The following is a 19,558-nucleotide window of genomic DNA, read 5'->3' as shown; positions in this document are numbered from 1 at the left end:
TGTATATTATTAGATATTATATGGTCTAACTTCTGTTTCAGGGCCTTTCAGAGAAGCTATTAAAGTGCATTTGAATATTTTCTCTGCCTTCAAGTGTTTTTTTTGTTTGTTTGTTTTGTTTTGTTTTGTTTTTTGAGCTGGTCCATAGGAAAACTGCTGAGGTTTTCTCACAGTAGCTCTTTTAAAGAAAATGGCAAGATACCGTATTTTTAAAAAATAAAGGACCAGTTTAGGAAAAAAACATTTTGACAAAGTAAAGAAAAAAAAACACCCCAGTAAATCTCAACAGTGAGTTGAGGTGTGCTGCAGTTTCTTCTTGTAAGAATTATGGGATATTCTCTGCTGTAAGAAGTCATAAAAGATAAAGTTAACAGGATTACTGTAAACTATGAGTTTAACAAAGTATGTTCCTATTAATAAAATTCAAATATTTTTCTGCCATACATTTCCTTCATATGATAATTATGTTCTCCTCACTGTTACATACTGTGATTAAAAAAAAAAAATGAAAGAAAGTTTTCCTCATAAAAAGAACTGCAAATTGAGCTCTTTCTCTGAAGCTTTAGTTTTTAATTTCACAAACCTTTGGTTATATTTTACATGAAAGAAGAGAATATAGTTTTATTTGTACAGCCTTGTATTTTACATAAACAGTTTTAATAGTATTCAAACTGAAATGGTAAACATCTCCATTTATCTCTAGAGTATTTTTTCTTGCTGATTTATTATCACATGGTATTTGGTTCACCATTAGCCTTGATTACACTCTCATCTTTTTGCTTTATACTTTCATCAGTAATAGCAATAAATTACTATGGATAAAAAGCCTATCAAACAAAATGAAAGGTGTAAAAAATTGAGATTCAATGATTCCAGCTGACATTTACCTCCTGACTAGTGAATATAAAACTGAGATAATGTAATCATCCAAATGGTGAAGACTGTAGAAATGCAGGCAGTGCTATAAGGAATTACTTTAATGCTTCATAGCCTGAGGTACTTTGTCTAGATTTCTGGTATTTTGTATAAATGCTATAGGTGACCTGAAATTCTTAATAAGAATGTAATAGTGCTGTAACATTTTTAATGGCAATGTGATAATTATTCAGAACACTATTTGATGAAGATAGAATGAAAGACAAACTATTTAAAAGACAAATACAATGATCTGTCCAATGTATTACTTGAATATGATTAAATTAACCTTCATTTACTTTAATGAGCTTGTTATATTAATAGGTAGTGTAAGATAGGAAGTATTTGTACAGATTTTGAGCAGTGAACCTAAAAAAAACAGTGCAGTGAAAATGAAATACTTTCAGCAATGCAAAACACGCTCTCAGAAAGTTTCTGTAGTTGATTGCCTAAGAACATTCCATGTTCAGAATGGAAGAATTCTCAGAACTGCAGGTTTCCTGCCATCCTTCAAGGGTTAGATCTGCTGTTTGTATCAAACTGCTGATTGCTGTGGTCCACAATCTTATCTTTTCCTGATGAGTTGTAGGCATAAGGATGGCCAAAATCAGTACACAGTGGTTGCTGGAGATTGCTTTATAAATATCCAGAAAGAGTAGAAAGTGGAAAAAAATATGTATTTAGCAGAATATGATAATAAGAGCAGTTGATCAGATCTTTGCTTTGTAAACAGTTCAGTCTGAGCTGTATTTATATTTGAAAGAACATTATTTTAAATTATTCATTCATTCTTTGCTGATGAGCTTTTCAGGATAGTGCTGGGTGAGCAGGGAGATCCCTGAAAATCTGAAAGAATTGGCCAAGAGAGTAAAGATTTTGGGAAAAAAAAAATCTGACCAGTTCAAAAAAGACTTTGTTTCACATGGTTCACAGCCTCTCTAATGAGCAAGGTCATTCCTTTGAAGACATTTGCTTTTACTGTAGCTACATATAGCAATATAAATTCCTCCAAGGGAATTCTTGGCTTGAAGGTTTAGTGTGCTCTGTGGGTTAAGCTGCAGTGAGGGTAGATCCCTTCAGTGACAGCTTTAGAAGCAGAAGCAGCATTTTAAGTTTTGAGTGAGAATTAACTTGAACACAGAAGGCTTCAATTGGCTAAGCAGCTCTTGTAGTTGTAGTATAGGTATTACAAAATTGCCTCAAGTGTCTACAGCTTGATTTGTGAAAATGCTGATGCAGACGACAGAAAAATAAAATCAAAGCCTGTAATTAGCAACAGCTGCCTTACATTACCGTTAAAGATACGTGCCTTTCTCCTTTTCTGGAAAACAGATAAAAAATAAAGAGGAAAAAAAAAAGTGTAACCTGGTAGTTCAGCGATGATCTTTTCTGAGATGAATTACTTTAAATCTCAGTAACCCAAGTAAAAACAGTGCCTCATTTAACACACTCCTCTAGCAACAGATATTTCTAATGCCCTCAAAATTCCTTCTGAAACAGTAGTGCAGTATTTTCTTTTTGTTGATCCTTTTTGTCCTGTCTCATAATGACATTTTTTATTTCATACGAGCATTCCAGCTAAGGCAGACCAACAAAAATGCTCAGAAGAATATTTATTACTGACTTTTCCATTTTTCAACTTTTTTTAGCTGTTCAATTTAAAGCTTGCACAAAAATACCCAAGGGTTGTTCATAAAGATTTCACCATTAATCAGTTACATGTCATATTTCAAATAAATCAAATGTGGAAAAAGAGTGAGTTATTTCTAAAACAGAAAGAAAGAAAAATCTGAAATGATCTTGTTGCTGAAAAATAGAACTCACAATTTTGAAGCTTGATGTGCAACTTGTCATCTGCAAACCAACACGTAGGGATTACAGAGCCTTAATTTACTATAAAGGCTCAGGGTCACAACACCCATACAGGTATAATTTATATCTCCAGTTATTGTCATGAAAGTCTCTGTTTAAAACCTATGATTATCAGTAAGCAATTTTTCTTCACACAAATTACAACAAAGAGTTACTTTGTTTCAAGTTACTACCTTATCAGCTTAAAAAAACATTGTGGTGTATATATTCGATATGACGGAGCCTAAGCCAATTCAACGTTGATTTAATGATGTTTCTTTTCAGTTGTTTTCTAGTGATATGATTATTGAATAAATAAATATTTGTCTATAAATAAAATCATACAGTATATTATATAAATATATAAATACAATATTAAATGAAATTACTAATTTTCTGTGATGCTAGAATGAGTTACAAAAACGAGGATGTTCTAAAATGAAATCTCATCTTAAGTACAGAATTGTATTTTAATTTTCCCTCTTCTGGTTTGTTGGATAATGAAAACTATCAAAATATAAGATAGAAGCATGTCCTGCTACCAGTATCTGAAGACACTACCACTACCTTGTTTGATAACCAGGGTTGACGAAAGAAAGAAATGGTTGGTTCTTCTATCTGACTTCCTTGATTTAGTGTTGCCAGAGCCTCTTAGAGGAAGCAATGTAATGAAGCCTCTTCCCTGTACAAAGGCAGCATCCCAGCTCAGCTTCTTGGTAATAATGGTCTTTCTGAGAAACTGGATAGCTTCAGCTGAGCTTTCTCCTGGAAGCTTAACTACCATTTTGGGAAAAATATAATATAATCCAGCCCCCAACTTCTTGAAAGGCTGCTAACACCCTGCTTTATATTGTATAGGCTTGGGGAAGAAACATAAACTAACCTTGATAAATGCTGTAAATTAAGTTAAATTCCAGTTTCCTGATATTCTTTGTTTTGGCTGTGTCACGACAGTTCCTCCAATTACTCGACTGAAGTCACCTTTCTTCTCATTCTTTGTGATTTTGTGAATTGGTTATGTTGTGAATAACATGTCAAGCTAGTGACACTGCTCCTGAAATGAAATTTATTTGTTCAGCTGAAATCTTGTGCTGTATTTTGATCTCTGTAACATATGAAAAAAAGATTCACAGTTGATTTGCACAGCAAAGTACTGTATCTCATATACACTACACCTCAGAGTGGATCTCTCCACCAAAAACTTTTTTATAAGGTATTCAGAACAGCTTTTGGATGAAATAAACATTTTCAGGAGAAAAAAAAAAGGTTTTGTACTTTTTCTAATAAATTTAGCAGAAGTTAATGGGATTATTTTGTTTGTTTTAAATGGTCTCTAAGGGATCACAAATAATTCCAGTGAGTTTGAACGTAGAGAGTGTATTGATGCAAGTCATCTCCATGTACCAGCAGTGTCAGCTACCAGCATTTGATCAGTCATTTCTCAGTTCTAGCAAGTATGTAATTAATTAAAGAGATAAAGTTAAATGATACTCAGTAACTGAAGCACTGGTCTTTCATGCGTATATTAAATATATCCTTCCCTTATATATGTTGTTGTGTAGATCAGATTAGAAATATATGTAAGAGACTGTCTAAATTAGTATAGCAGAAATTTCTCAGGACACTAAGATATATCTCAACTGAACTGAGATTTGTTTCTGAATTTTCACATGTATTAATAATTAAACATTATTCTAGTTAACTGACAACTATATTTTTGTGTGCGTGTGTACGTCAATTCCACATTAAAAATATACAACAATAAAAAACTCTGGATTAATTCAGAAGACTTCTGTGCAGTGGCAGATCCATGAATATTCCTCTCCCCCAAAATGAAAAGAACTTACTTTCTTGCTATCCTTTTCTTGCTGTTATTTCATATAGGGAAACAAAGCCTCTGATGTTTCCGTTCAGTGCATTTGGAATTTTAATTAGAGGGATGGACACAAAAAAATACAATTGATAATAAGAGGAAGATGTCACATACTGGTGATGAACTGGTAAGAGCTCTTACTTGTAAAGCAGAGCAAAATTTATGAATAGAAATGAGTAAAGAGGAACTCTGATCATGGTATCAGTAGAAAAGTGATAAAAAGAAAAAGTCTCCCTCATTAATGAGGAGAGAGTGGAAAAGGGTAGTTATGCCTGAGACATAGGGAAGAGCAAATAGTCTGGAAAATGGGACAGAAGGTTCAATTCACAAAAAGAAATACTATATGTGCAGTGATGTTTTCTTACATGGGAAAGTAATTAGGAAAATGGTTATATAAGAGATAAGAAACAGGAAAGAGTAAGAGGTAAAACAACTGAACTTAAAGACAAACAAAACAAAAACAAACAAACAACAACAAAACACAATTCATTACTGCATTAAAAGAATAGTCAGGATTGAACGGGGGGGGGGGGGGGGCAGTCTGAACTGGAATATATGCTCATTCTCTGGCCAGCAATGACAAACGCTGCTGAACACATTGTCATTTTCCAACAAATTGGCCCTCATTTGTTTTATTTTGGTTTCTTCTACAAAGGCTTTTGAGAAATGTAGGTGTATTACATTTCTCTTGACATTAATTAGTGAATTATTTTTTAAGTATGAAACAAACTTTACTCTAGATGTGTTTCCTGATAAAAGTGTGTGAGCAAAGAGAAAAAAGATCTCAAGTGGAGACAATTCGGTTGTCCTTTATTATTTTCAAATGGGTATGTTTCTTTGTGTATGTTCATAATCTATTTGGTCTGATCATTTATTGTTCTCATATAAGATAGATTCCAAGTGTGTGTTTAAAATTGGTATGTGACTGGAGCAGCTTTGTACACCTAAATGTGACCAGACTCGTGAGTTAGTTCTTTGACACAGATTTTTGTTATTTAGTAACAAGTTGTTTGATTTTCATTCTTTTGTGTGGTAATCCCCATGCTTTGTGATAAAATGCTTAAGGAGCTTGTAAATATTATTTTGCAAATTTGATTCTTTGTACAGTTTAAGAATTTGAGACCTTTTTGAACCTTAGTTTTATGCGGCACCTCATATAGAAAAAAATTTTTTTGCAAACTTGTCCAGTGCAAGTTAAGTTAAAGTGGTGTTGATTTTGATGAAATTATGACCTTTTTGTACTTGGCTCAGCTGGATTTCAGGCTTTAAGATACGGCTCACTTTGTTCATTAACTTTGCTTTCTTTAAGTTTAGACACAAAGTGTATGATGACTCAAAAAATAAACAGTAAGCACTTTTTTTTTAATATTGCAATGAATCTTTTACTATTTTAGAGATTCAAATAAAACTTAAAAGATTGTCACAGTGATGAATAACACCTGTTTTTATCCTTTTATATTTCTTAAACCCATGACTTCACACAAATAACTCATACAAACTCACCAGCAGTACAGAATCCATTGTGAAGGGTGAGCTTTTCTGTGCTTTTTTTTGTCTTGAAAGTATAGCTCAGGCAGTGAATATGGTGATCCTTTTTTAAAAATAAATAAATAAATAAATTCCTTTTATATTTTGATTGCCTCAAACATGACAGTTGCCCATCCTGTCTTCAAAGCAACTGTTGTCATATTAATAATTTCCAGGTGATTATATGTTTAGCTCCCTGTTCAGTGAGGCAGGAAGAAAAGGAAATGATACAACCATTAGATGGTTTGATAAGAAAAATACAAAAATCCTAAGGAAAATGGGACCTGGGCCATCAGTTCCACGGGTAGCCAGGACTTCAGACTGATTTTTATTGCTATAATGAAATAAGGGCCTTGTTCTGTAAGACAAAAGGATTATTGTTTATATGTTTATATGAGGATATAAATGAGACATACTTAGCACCTATAGAGGATACATTAAAATAAATATTTGCTTATATACAAACATTGAAAGAGGATTTAATATTTAAAGGAAAAAAAATCACAATAGATACTTTAGAATTACTGAAACAGGTAATTGATGGTCATTTCTTCATATGTCTCTGCTGTTCTAGTCTAAAGGGATCAAACTGTAAGTGCAGAATCTTCATGAACTAATCAGTTCTTGAAATCAAATGTACTATTTCATCTTACACATATACCCCTGAGGAATGTTGTTCCCTCTGATAGCTGGAAATGAAAACAGTTTTGTGTCACTTCAGATTTTTTTCTTCTGTTCAAGTGGGTTACGAGGTCACTTCAAAGTAGTCAATAATGTAATTCATAATAACCCTTAGGATAGCTAAAATTTTTGAAAATTGCTTATGAAATAAAATATTAAAAGCTAATGGTCTGCATTCATCTCATTGTGATAGACTCCTATTAGGAAGGAAGTAACAGAGCTCATCATGGAATGATTCAGGTTTTATCAGTACTTAAATACAATGGCACTAATGAGGCTGTTTCTATAAATCTGTGTATTGTGGTTAACTGTGGGCTTTGATTTGAGTTTTGTCTCATGGTGTTATGGTGTGATAAAAGCTGTCTCTTCTATGTCTCTTCCTCTTAAGATGTGAGCTTATGCCTCAGCCTTCCTGCAGTTTGGACATGTCCTCCTGTCTAGCTCCATAATCTCCCCAAACCTCAAAGAGCTTACTTATGTCTGAAGTAGCCAACTCTGTCAAACTGAGTTTGACAAGCTATGAGTTTCCTCTGAAAAGTCTCAGAAAGGACATACCCACAGATCATTCGTTTCATCACAGAGGAAACCTAGCCCAAATACAGCCACATGCGCATACAAGCAGCCTTCTCCAGAGCAGGCGAGCCATGAGCAGTGTGAATCTGAGCTTGCTTTTACTAGTTGGTTTAGTGACTCCCCCTTCAAACAGTCACTTCAGTGCTTTTGTGACTCCTTTGCAACTTGCCCCAGATTTTAGTGGCTTCATCCCTGTTTCTTAAATTTGTATGTTCCCACATATCATCAGAGATATTTAAGGCATAATTATATGTTACTATGTAGAGAGCTACAGTAATGAAAGAAATTTAGTCTCAAATGTGCCATTCTGTGCTTCCTGAATAAAATTCAAGGTTTTTCAGGGATTATGGGGAGTATAAATTCCACAATCTGTACTTTTCCTAGTGCCTTTAAATAACAGTGTTGGGGATAATCTTTATTTCCATTTTGTATAGGCCAAAACCTACTTTTCCTTTTAATTTGATGGGGTCATCATTCTTTGCTACACTGAACTAAGTTAGCTTTGAATTTTATTATATCTCGTAGAGTGAGATAGTTTATGATATCTCATAAAGTGAGATGAGAGTCTATTTATGAGTACACAAATTGAATTGAATTTATAAATTAGAAATAACAGGTGCTTTCTTCTGTATAGGTCAGAATTATTCCTGTCTTTAAGGCTGATATTTGAATTCAGTTTTAAGCCATGTAAAACTGTAAATGTGTTTTCTAATATTCAGAAGAAAAAGTCATGCATTCTGTTTAGTGTAACAAAGTCATCATCATGTTATTGTATTCCATTACTATCAACTGTTAAATACATCAGGAAGTATTAAAAGATTTGGAACTACTGATGTCACAAAATTACAGCATGGTGGGAAGGGACCTCTGGAGGGCATCTGGTCCAGCTCCTTGCTCAAGCAGGGCCACCCAGAACAGGTTGCCCAGGCCCAAGTCCAGGCAGCTTTTAAAGACATCTGTGGGCAACCTGTACCAGTGCACGGTCACCCACACAGTATATAAAAAAAAAAAAAAAAAAGAAAGAAAAAAAAAGTGTCTGATGTGTAATTTTGATAAGATAGGAGATAGAATAAAATTTAAGATGAGATCACTTACAAAATAGAAAGAGTAAAACTACTAAAAATAAAATTCAGAAACTGTTGTGTTTCTGTGGTTTGGGATTGGCAGTCAGAGGGAAAATACTACAAACTAGAAACAAATCATGCCTTATCTCCTTGATTTCAATAATTCACAGAATCATTCAGGTTGGAAAAGACCTCTAAGATATCTAGTCCAACCTTTAAGCTAGTACTGACAAGTCCACCACTAAACCATGCTACTAGGTTCTACATCTACACATTTCTTGAAGACATCCAGGAACGGTGACTCAACCAGTTCCCTGGGCAGACTATTCATGTGCTGCACAATCCTTTCAGTGAAGAAATTTTTACTAATATCCAACCTAAACCTCTCCTGGTGCAACTTGAGGCCATTTCCCCTCATCACATGGTGCTTGAGAGAAGAGCCCAATCCCCACCTCACTACAGCCTCCTTTAAGATAATTGTAAAGTACAATAAGGTCTCCCCTGAGCCTTCTTTTCTCCAAACTAAACAACCCCAGCTTCCTCAGCCACTCCTCAAAAGATGTGTTCTCTAGACCCTTCACCAGCTTCATTGCCCTTCTTTGGACACGCTCCAGCACCTCAATGTCCTTCTTGTAGAGAGGGGCCTCAGGCTGAACACCGTAGTTGAGGTGCAGCCTCATCAGAACTGAGTACAGAGGGACAATCACTTTCCTAGTCCTACTGACCAATCTATTTCTGATACAAGCCAGGATGCTGTAGGCCTTCTTGGCCACCTGAGCACACTGCTGGCTCACATTGAGCCAACTATCAACCAGTACTCCCAGGTCACTCTCTGCTGGGCAGCTTTCCAGCCACTCTTACCCCATCCTGTAGCACTGCATTGCATGGGGTTGTGCCCCAAGTGCAGGACATGGCACTTAGCCTTTTTGAACTTCATACACTTTATTTTTTTTATTATTGTTTTTAAATAAGGGGTACAGAAGGTTTTTCTGCACTCTGTTTTCCTAGGTATGAAATCATAGTTATTTTCCAACAACTTAGATTTAGAATGGGTGAGAAATATAACAACTATATGTTTTGAGTTTATAACCTTGTTATCTAAGTAAAGAATAGGAAATCCTAAGGTAACTGCTATCATGTGAATAATTCTACTACAAGACATAGTATGTGCAACACAACATACATAGCATGATTACACACCATTTGCTCACTAATCACCGGTTTCCAAATTCATAGACCATCTAGCATCTGATGAGATAAAATGTGTATTGTTTATGTCAACTCAGCAATAGAGAAATTAGTCTTCTTCAGCCACTTCATAGAATCATAGAATCATAGAATATCCTGAGTTGGAAGGGACCCTTAAGGATCATCAAGTCCAACTCTTGATACCGCACAGGTCTACCCAAAAGTTCAGACCATGTGACTAAGTGCACAGTCCAATCTCTTCTTAAATTCAGACAGGCTCGGTGCAGTGACCACTTCCCTGGGGAGCCTGTTCCAATGTGCAACCACCCTCTCTGTGAAGAACCCCCTCCTGATGTCAAGCCTAAATTTCCCCTGCATCAGCTTAACCCCGTTCCCACGGGTCCTGTCACTGGTGTTAATGGAGAAAAGGTCTCCTGCCTCTCGACACCCCCTTACGAGGAAGTTGTAGACTGTGATGAGGTCTCCCCTCAGCCTCCTCTTCTCCAGGCTGAACAGGCCCAGTGACCTCAGCCGTTCCTCGTACGTCTTCCCCTCCAGGTCTTTCACCATCTTTGTAGCCCTCCTCTGTACACTCTCCAACAGTTTCATGTCCTTTTTATACTGTGGTGCCCAGAACTGCACACAGTACTCGAGGTGAGGCCGCACCAGCGCAGAGTAGAGCGGGACAATCACCTCCCTTGACCTACTAGCGATGCCGTGCTTGATGCACCCCAGGACACGGTTGGCCCTCCTGGCCGCCAGGGCACACTGCTGGCTCATATTCAACTTGCTGTCTACCACGACCCCCAGATCCCTCTCTTCTAGGCTGCTCTCTAGCGTCTCATCGCCCAGTCTGTACGTGCAGCCAGGGTTTCCCCGTCCCAGGTGCAGGACCCGGCACTTGCTCTTATTGAGCTTCATGCGGTTGGTGATCGCCCAGCTCTCTAACCTATCCAGATCCCTCTGCAAGGCCTTTCCACCCACTTATTTTTAATCAGGGAAAATTATTAGACTGGAACAATGCCTAATGAAATATTAAAAGAGAAACAAGGTATAGAGAGTCATTCAATAATAATAATGAGCCTGTTTCTTAGAATTTACCAAAATTTAGTTTTAGTTTTGAATGAGCTATTCCTCCCTTTTTTATTGAGAAACAAGCTGCTGGGCACCAGAGAGACAGAAACCACTTCTTTCTGAAAGAGCATTATCTCTTACTGCTTTTACTGGCAAGCTACCTTTTCCATTGTTTTTATTTATTTATTTTTTATTTTTTTGAAATATTGGCTATCTTGTTTCAGTTTGGGTAAAAGAAAAGAACCCTGATTTAAACTGCTCCTTATCACCTTTCTTTAAATACTGTTTTTCTGATGAGGTGAGAATCTATTTTGGAAGAAATAAAAATATTTTTTCTACAAGCTGTTAAACTTTAGCTCGATTAACTACTTATGTACTAGATAATCCTAGATTTCTAGCTTTATTGCAGTGCATAAGCCACATTTTATATCACATCCCAGAATGATGCAAGGCACTTCTTTTTGCTTTGCTAGTTTTCAGACCTGAGAGTCTGCATTCTCAAATATCTTCCATGAATTTGTCATGTTGTTTAAAATAATTGGCACACTTTGGTAGATGGATTGTCTGCAGATTTCCATCAGAACGCATACCAGATTTTGGCTACATGAATATGTTCACATATGAAACTGATATATAAAGAATATATGCCTAAACTTCACTCCACATCCAGTGTTTATAAAAGTCTTTTATTAACCATGTTTGTGTTATTTATTTATTTATTTTTCATAGAAGCCTCACTTCTTTTATGGAAATGCCTAATTTCATGTCTGGGTGTGAAGATACTGAAGATGATTAGTATGTATTTGCAACACTTGTCTCCAAAGTTCACAAAATTTTTAAATTCAAGTATATAAATCACATTCTGGCTTAGCTTTGTTTCTGTATCACAGACCCTAACAATGTCAAATTTTTACTGGCATCACAAGTTGCTAGTAGCTTACACTGTGTAATACACAAGTGATTTATAAAATTTCAACCTAAAAGTTAAGCCATTTTTAAGAAAATGTCACTAATGAAGCTATTGACTACTGTGTTGTGCATTCTCATTAAAGTAGCTAAATTATGTAGAGCGTAGCTATCAATCCCTGAAATTAGGGGGTTCATAATGTAAGTGCTGACACTAACAGAATTCTAGAGGCATGAGTAGTGTCACTATAATTAGCTTAGAGCTGGTACAGATCACGTTTTAGTATTCTTTCAACTCTGCAAGGAGAGGTGGTATATTTCTTTCAGGCATAATTACATTTGTCACATTTTTGAGATTGCAAAAATCATACTAGCATAAAAAGGCAAGATGACTTTCAGAGCACTTAACATCATGTTGTTTGTAATATCATTAGCAGGAAGAGATGATGGGGAAAAAAAAAGGAAAACAGAGCTTTCTACTTTTCATATATTTTTTCTGCCTTTTTGAATTTTTTTTAAAGAGTCTATAGGCAAATGGGAGCAGAAAATATGTTCTCCCATATGTGAAATATAGGATGTAGGAAAGAGAAAATCTCTACAAATCCTCTCATGATTTCATGATTCTCTTTTCTCAATGGAAAGGGAAAATTCTATGGTGTTTCTTTTTTCTTTTTTTTTCCTTTTTTTTTTTTCATTTGTGTAGGAGTTGGTTACTATAGCATACCATGTTTTGCAGCAAGGATGTGTTTTGGTAGTTGTGCTTAGTCTTAGGCTCAAGTTCACGGACCAAGTTCATTGAATCAGTTGTATCTGTTTTGCCTGTGGGACAGAGATAGGTGTGCATCAGTGGTTCACAATGCTGAATTCATCTACTTAATATGCAAGTTGACATCAGTCTACCCTACAGTGAAAGTGACAAGATTCTTTTTGTGGTCAAGGTAAGTAATACGTAGGTTGAAAAAGGAATGTTGATGGAGCAGTCAACTTGTCCATCTGCTACCAACACAAAATGATTGCCTACCTGCCTGTGTCTGGTTTTGGTTTCTCAATTACCAGAAGGCATAGATAAACTGGAGCGAGTTCAGTGGAGGTCCACTGAGATCATTAGGGGTTGGAGCACTTGCCGTGTGTAGAGAGGCAGAGGGAGGTGGGCTGAACAAGTCTGGAGAAGACTCTCTGTAGAGATAGCCTCAGGGAATGTAAGAGCAGCCCCCCCAGTGTCTACAGACAGGGTGGTGAGGAAACTCTTCTTAATGTGGGAAGGAAATCTTCTCATGAAAGGGAAGATGAGAGTCAGTAGGCATAACTGGAAAAAAAAGAAATGTTCATATTGGATAAAAGAAGGAACTTAGTCACCATGAGGACAGCCAAGCAGTGAAGCAGCTTGCCCAGAGAAGTTGTACAGATAGAAGGCATTCAAGTGGTCTTTAACTGCAGCCCATTAAAATGTAGCCAATATCTTTGATTTAGCTTCTTGGTTTGTGTTTTTTGTATGCTTGGTTAGTTTTATTTATTTATTTATTTATTTTATTTTATTTTTTTCCCAAATAATCTAGCTGCAATTGCTCAGAGTTCAGTAAGGGCCAATTAATTAACCAATGACAAATTGAGTAGGTAGAGTAGCTCAGGTCAGCTTCAGTGCTTTGATAACTTCATAGTTAGCAGTAAATAGTTAGTGAAGTTAGAGGTAGTTTAGTTATGGACGAAAGTGCCACAGTTGTTGCATTCTTAGAAATACTCTTTATTCTGTCCAGGAAAATGTTAGTAGTTTTTTAGTTTATATACAGAGGCCCAGCATATGGACCAAAGAAATCAAGAAAAAAAATTGTTTTGTTTTGTTTTGCCTTTTTTTTCCTCCCACTATCAAAAAGTAACATTCAAAATAGGGAGAGGAACTAATGAAAGGATTTTCAGTATAACAAGAGCCTAATCATTTGAGCAGTTGCAGAAATTTGGTTACTATCCTATAACAGCTGGCAAGCAAAAACTGCAAAACAAATCACTTTTCGTAGCACATAGTCAGTGCAGCAAAGTAACAAGACCATATTTAAATAATATATGACTTTTTTATTTGTATTTCTGGTGTATTAGGAGTACTGAAATCTCAAAATACCTATTTAGTCAGAAAAGAAAATGAATGCTAATAACATGAGGCATATATGAATGTGAGTTTTCTATTGCAAATGGGATCATAAGGGATGAATTTGCCGGTACCACAGAGAAAGATAGTTATGTTCCAGGGAAGGAGATTCAGAAGTCATTTCTGTGATAACAGTTTGACTTTGAATTTATCAGTGAATAAAGTGATCAATCATTAAAGCACTTTGGAAGCTATAAAAGATTCTGCAAATGCATTGCCCTTTCATGCTTGTCAAGTTTGTCTAAGGGTAATGCTGGAACAACAGATTTCCACAGGGACAAGTTTCTGTACACCAGTCAGAGAAGGAAGGAAATAGAGAGAAGGGAAGATGGACAGGAGGAGCTTAATATATGGATGGTGGTTCTAAAATCATGTAGTATTTATTGCATAGAACCAATGCAATTGTAAATAATCTACTATCAACATTTGAATAAATGAAAGGCAAAAGGTACAGAGAATGTAGATCATAGATTTAATGTCATTCCTGACCACAGCTGTTGATCCTGTCAGATGCTTAAAGGCTTATTTATGCCAAGAAGACAAAAACTCTCTTCAAGGGGTGAAGTGTTATAAAGGACTGTGTCTTAAATGAAGGATCTCACTAGGAAGCTTTCTGACTTGCAGGAACGCCATACATGTTCCTTATGTTCCTGTGTAAAATATTCCATTCTGTAATTGGAGAAGTAAGATATCCCCTGACTGCTGCAGAGAGTGCATTCAATACAAAGATTTTTCTCTGTGATCTGAAAGATGCATAGATTTACATTTAAAATAGAGAGGGCTGACCCCTGTTGGAATCCACAGATCTTACTAAAATGCTTAATATTCATCATATGGAAAATACATTCCTTATTTTCTAGGAATGATACCAATGCAATGTATTACTGTGGGTGATGAGGTCCTTTGGAAATACTTATGAGATGGGTAGGGCTTTAGTTTTACTCCCAGAAGTGATTCCATCTCAACTATGTCCAGTGCATTCTATGCGGTCATTCTATGATGCTATAATTCTGTGATCTTTTACTCATTAAATCCAGAGCACATATATTTGTTGTAGATGAACAGGGTTAAAATGCTACCTCATCCTTGTAAGGCTGGAAGCCTAGCTAATGAAGAAAGACTAAAATAGGCAGAGTGATTCATTTCATCCTAAATGTTCATGTGTAAAAATGTTTCCTAAAAGCACTGGTTTGTCTCCTTTGCTAGAAAGCACAGAGTTTCACACACTAAGGGTAGGTGAAATGGAACTGCCTAAACAAATGTAGTTGTTGTACTCTTGAAAGTACAGGCCAAATATAGAACTTGATCAAAAGCATTGAATGCCGTTGGAAAATAATTTCTAAATGAGTTGTTTCTCAAAAGATACTTTTTGAAGGTGCTAGATCTGTTCACCTTTCCTCTCTTACATTTTGGGAGCAGAGGTTTTATTCCCTGGTGTTTGCACATCTTAAGGCAACACTTCATAGGCCCACTTTTCTTTCCGTATTTTATACTACTTAAAAAAAGAAAGGCTGTAAAATAATATTCTTCATATTTGTAATTTGGACACAGGTGCAGAACAAATTATGCAAGTATTCTAAGAAGGATCAGAAGCTTATATTCAGTCTCAGAGGTACTGATTAGCTATTATTACTCATATGTTTTCATACCCTTTTGCCTCACAGGACAGCCACCAAAATGGATCCTATGTCTCAGGCTGTTGGATGGTGTCCTCAGCTGCAATTATAAACATCTTATGCTTTTCTGTAAATCAGCTAAGCAATCTATCTTGAAGCAATATTTTTTTCAGTTATAGACTATACATAGTCTTAATCAAAATGTAATTGAAGTAATTGATTTACCTTCTTTGGAAGAGTGGTTGTTCTTACAGTCTGCCATCCGCGCTGAAGAGATAAAATGACCACATGATTTAGAATATTCTCCACATCTCTTCATAATTAGTATAGGGCATACTCAGGGACTACTGCATATTTCAGGGAAGCTATATTTATCACAGGCAAATGACTGACTATACGTAGAACACCACGGAACATAAAGGATGCTAAAATATTAACAGATTTTTATTGAAAAAAAACAACACTTTTATCAATAGGAAAACGCTTCAGCAAATGAAATGTTGGCTGTATGTTTCACTGTAAAACAGAAACAGATTCCAGTAATTTTAAACCAAATCATGCACAGATATATTTACAGCAAGCATTCTCAAAAAATTACAATACTCTTGTAACATGCTCTTTCCTTTCTTTTTCCCAAACAATGTACTGTCCTCTAGTCTCTTTCTTCTTTTGATAAATGCAAACTACTGATAATTACACATATTAAAGATAATACTTATATTTTATACATCTACTAAGAATATCATACTATTGCCTTTAATTAAATTGCCATTAAGTTATAATGTGATAAAAGATACTGAAAACCAAATATTTGTTACATAAAGCAGGCACATGTTCACACACACACACAATAGCCTTCTAAGATCAACAATTCACATAACATGTCAACTGACAAAATAAGGCTAATTTTACCACCGTCTGCCTGAGAATGATTTGCAGAATGCGTTGCGTAGAGACAGAATGCAAACGCTGCACAAATTACACAAACAGATCATGATGAGAAAACTAGTTTAGTTTAGTGCTGTCCTTTATCAAAAACAAAAATTACACTGGTCTATATGCAGCATTATGCTCTTACAAGATAGATTATTTTTTCTAAAGGAAACATGCTCTCAAGCTTTTATTGTAAAATGAAATGTTGTTATACCTGGAAAGTTGGATTGCCGTCAGCTCCCTGTCTTACTTCAAAAAAAGGCCTATGTATGGCTTCTTCTTTTTTTTTTTTTTTTTTTGTGACAGGGAGAAAAAGCAAAAAAAAACACACAACACCTCAGTTTTGCTTACAGAGGCTAATTTCGTGATGTAGGATGACATGGATACACTGATGGGGTGTAGAACAAGCTCATTCAAGCGTTTAACAAAGGTGTGTAAGCCATATTACATCTGCTACAGCTGCTTGGAATAGACTAAGAGGGTTGTAGAGATCTCTTATTCAAGTTACTGGGTTATGGTACCAACAGCAATCATACTTGTGCTCAGTCTCTTCTTATAGTCACTGTTAACTTCAGTTTGGTGGAATATTCTTTATTCCTCTGGCAGTAGTGACTTAGGTGCTGCTAAGGTCAAGCTGCAGTTTCATGTGTTTTTTCTTAATATGCTAGTTTAACTGCTATCAGTGTAATGCTGCTGTAAAGGTGTTGTACAAACAGATGCATAAACAGTATACACTTGGCAGCTCTGAAGTACTCTGAGCAACAGTAGGAAGTTTTTCTCTCTAAATCAGAAATTCTTTTGCCAGCTGACCATAATCAGATGCACTACATGCATCACTGTCCTCCTGTTTTTACAGGGAGTGATTGCATCTGGAACTATTTGTATTTTTACTGATATTTGGAGAATTAGCATACAAAAACTTTCTTTCATTTATCATGTCACAGTTAAAATATATGATGCTTAGGAAAAGAAATACTACCACTGTAGGCATCTATTTGTAAATAAAGACTGCATTTATGTCACACAATAAAGAAGCAAGTCAATGAGATGTTAATTATAGCTTAATGTTTATTTTGACAAAATCAGATCTCTCTGGAAACAGATAAAAGTCTGGAGTTACATTAAAATAACTATTTTTTATGTATTGGTATAACAGCTTGAGATTAAGAGCATAAAACCATTATTAGGACTTTAGATGGTGGCATTGAAAAGACTTGCATATATTTTAGAATTTTACATGCTGTGGTTAGTTTTACTGAAGATGTTGGGGTTACTCAGAGTATAAATAAATACAGGATATTTTCTTTTCCAGAATGAGGCCTTCACTTACAGCAAGAAAGAAAGAAAAACAAAACAAAACAAAACAAAACAAAACAAAAAACACCTAACATTGTAGAGTCTGCTCTGCTTGAAAAATATCTGCACAAACAATTTTCCTAAAGTCATAAATGTTAAGTTACTGTTCAAGCTTATCATGAGCATATTCTCTTCAACAGTTAATTTCAGCCTGGAAAAACTGTAGCAGCAAGACCTTTATTCTTGTACCTTGAATAACTTGGAATTTGTTGAAAAATATAGTCTCTATCATGAATAAGTAAATTAAAAATACATTTTTTTCTTATGTTAGTATGCTTTTTCTCATTTTCTGAACAATTGCTTCCCTCATACTTTTAAAACTAGGGAAATTAAACGTAAACTCAGGCCATTTCAGCCTAGTACTCTAGTTGTATTTTACAGATATGTCAGAAATATCAAATATTCCTTTCAGGGCATTAATGGTGAAAACATACAGGATTTGATTCACTAATGTACAACTTTACTTTTCTTCACTTTAACATTAGTTGTTTTTTGGGGCTCTGGAGTCCTTATTCAAGAAATGAGCTAAGATAAATTTTGAGGTTTATCAGCCAGCACAATGGCTTACAATGAAAAACATCAAGTATAGGACTCAGGACATGTTATAATATAATTATTAACTGTCTCTTTTGGTCTTTAGGCAATTTTCAATTAAACTTTTTCTATAATGACCATTATTACTCTGTCATATAGCTTCTAGGGAGAATAAAATACTTTGTTTTGGTGGGGTGTTAAACACTGACACTTCCTAAATCTTTTTTTCACTGTGAAAAGAGGAACATTCTCTGAAACTTCCTGAAAAATAGCAGTAATAGTACTGCCAACAAGTACTATCAATTAGCTTTGCAGTATGTCGTAGTAGAAAGTACTGGTGTTAAATGAAAAGTAAGTTCCTCAGTCTAGTGAGAGAAAGACTGAAAAGATGATTAAGAAACAAAAAAGGTATTGCACATTTTTTCTTTCCAGAATACCAATAGCCAATAGATATTTTGAAGCTTCAAGGATTTTATTAATTTTTTTTTTTAGAGTGTGATTAGAAGATGTAGTAGATTCCACGTGAATTGTTATTACTGTTTATTCTGACATCCAGTATATTTGTCAAGTTTTAAATGAAATTTCCAGCACAGGAAGTTTAAGGTCATCATTTGACATACATCTTGTGTTAATTCAGAAAACAGTGAAAAGTAGTTGTTTTTGTATCCATCTGTAGCAGTGTAAGGCAATTTTACTAGGCTTTGGAATAAATACATATAAGATGATACACATTTTTCAGCTGAATCTGACATCTAACTTCATGAATAAAAAAGACCCTATTAATCATGGGGTGATAGAGTCACATACATTGTATTTATCATTCTTGTAACAGTGAGTTGTCTCTTGTTAATATTTTGAGGAAATGCTAGTAATTATACAGAACAAATAAGCCAAGAAACTAAAAAAAGCAGTTAACTTCTACAGAAGCTTAAATGCTTGTCCCTAACTTTATATTAACACTTTGCAAATAATAGTGTGTGCAAGAAGAAAAGGTTATTCCTTAAAGCGTATGTGAATAATAGGTAATTCTTTCGCCTGGAAACAATTTTAGGTTACTATGTATTAATATGAAACATCACACATACTCATGCAATCTACAGAACAAAAAGGATATAAACACTCTGCAGCAAGGAAGCAGAAGTAGGGTTTTCAACTAATCATTATCAGTATAAATTAACCAGTGCTCATTATCACAGTATTTATTCCCTGGAATCAACTCAAATATAGCCAGAGTACAGGAGAGAGCACAAGTCTAAGGGTATTTATTGAAATACTCATTTTTGGTCCACACCTGATGATTCTGTGGGGAATGCAGAATCTTCACTTC

At 35.2% G+C, this 19,558-nt stretch overlaps 1 protein-coding gene across 4 annotated transcripts in view; it reads left to right on the top strand.

Annotated features, from left to right (window-relative positions):
• Positions 1 to 19,558, top strand: part of KHDRBS2 (KH RNA binding domain containing, signal transduction associated 2) — a 381,101-nt gene that overhangs the window by 66,778 nt on the left and 294,765 nt on the right. The gene's annotated exons all lie outside the window — the stretch shown is intronic.

Source organism: Anser anser (genome assembly GCF_964211835.1).
Source record: "Anser anser genome assembly, chromosome: 3".
NCBI lineage: Eukaryota > Metazoa > Chordata > Aves > Anseriformes > Anatidae > Anser > Anser anser.
This window is presented reverse-complemented; position numbering and strand designations above follow the sequence as displayed.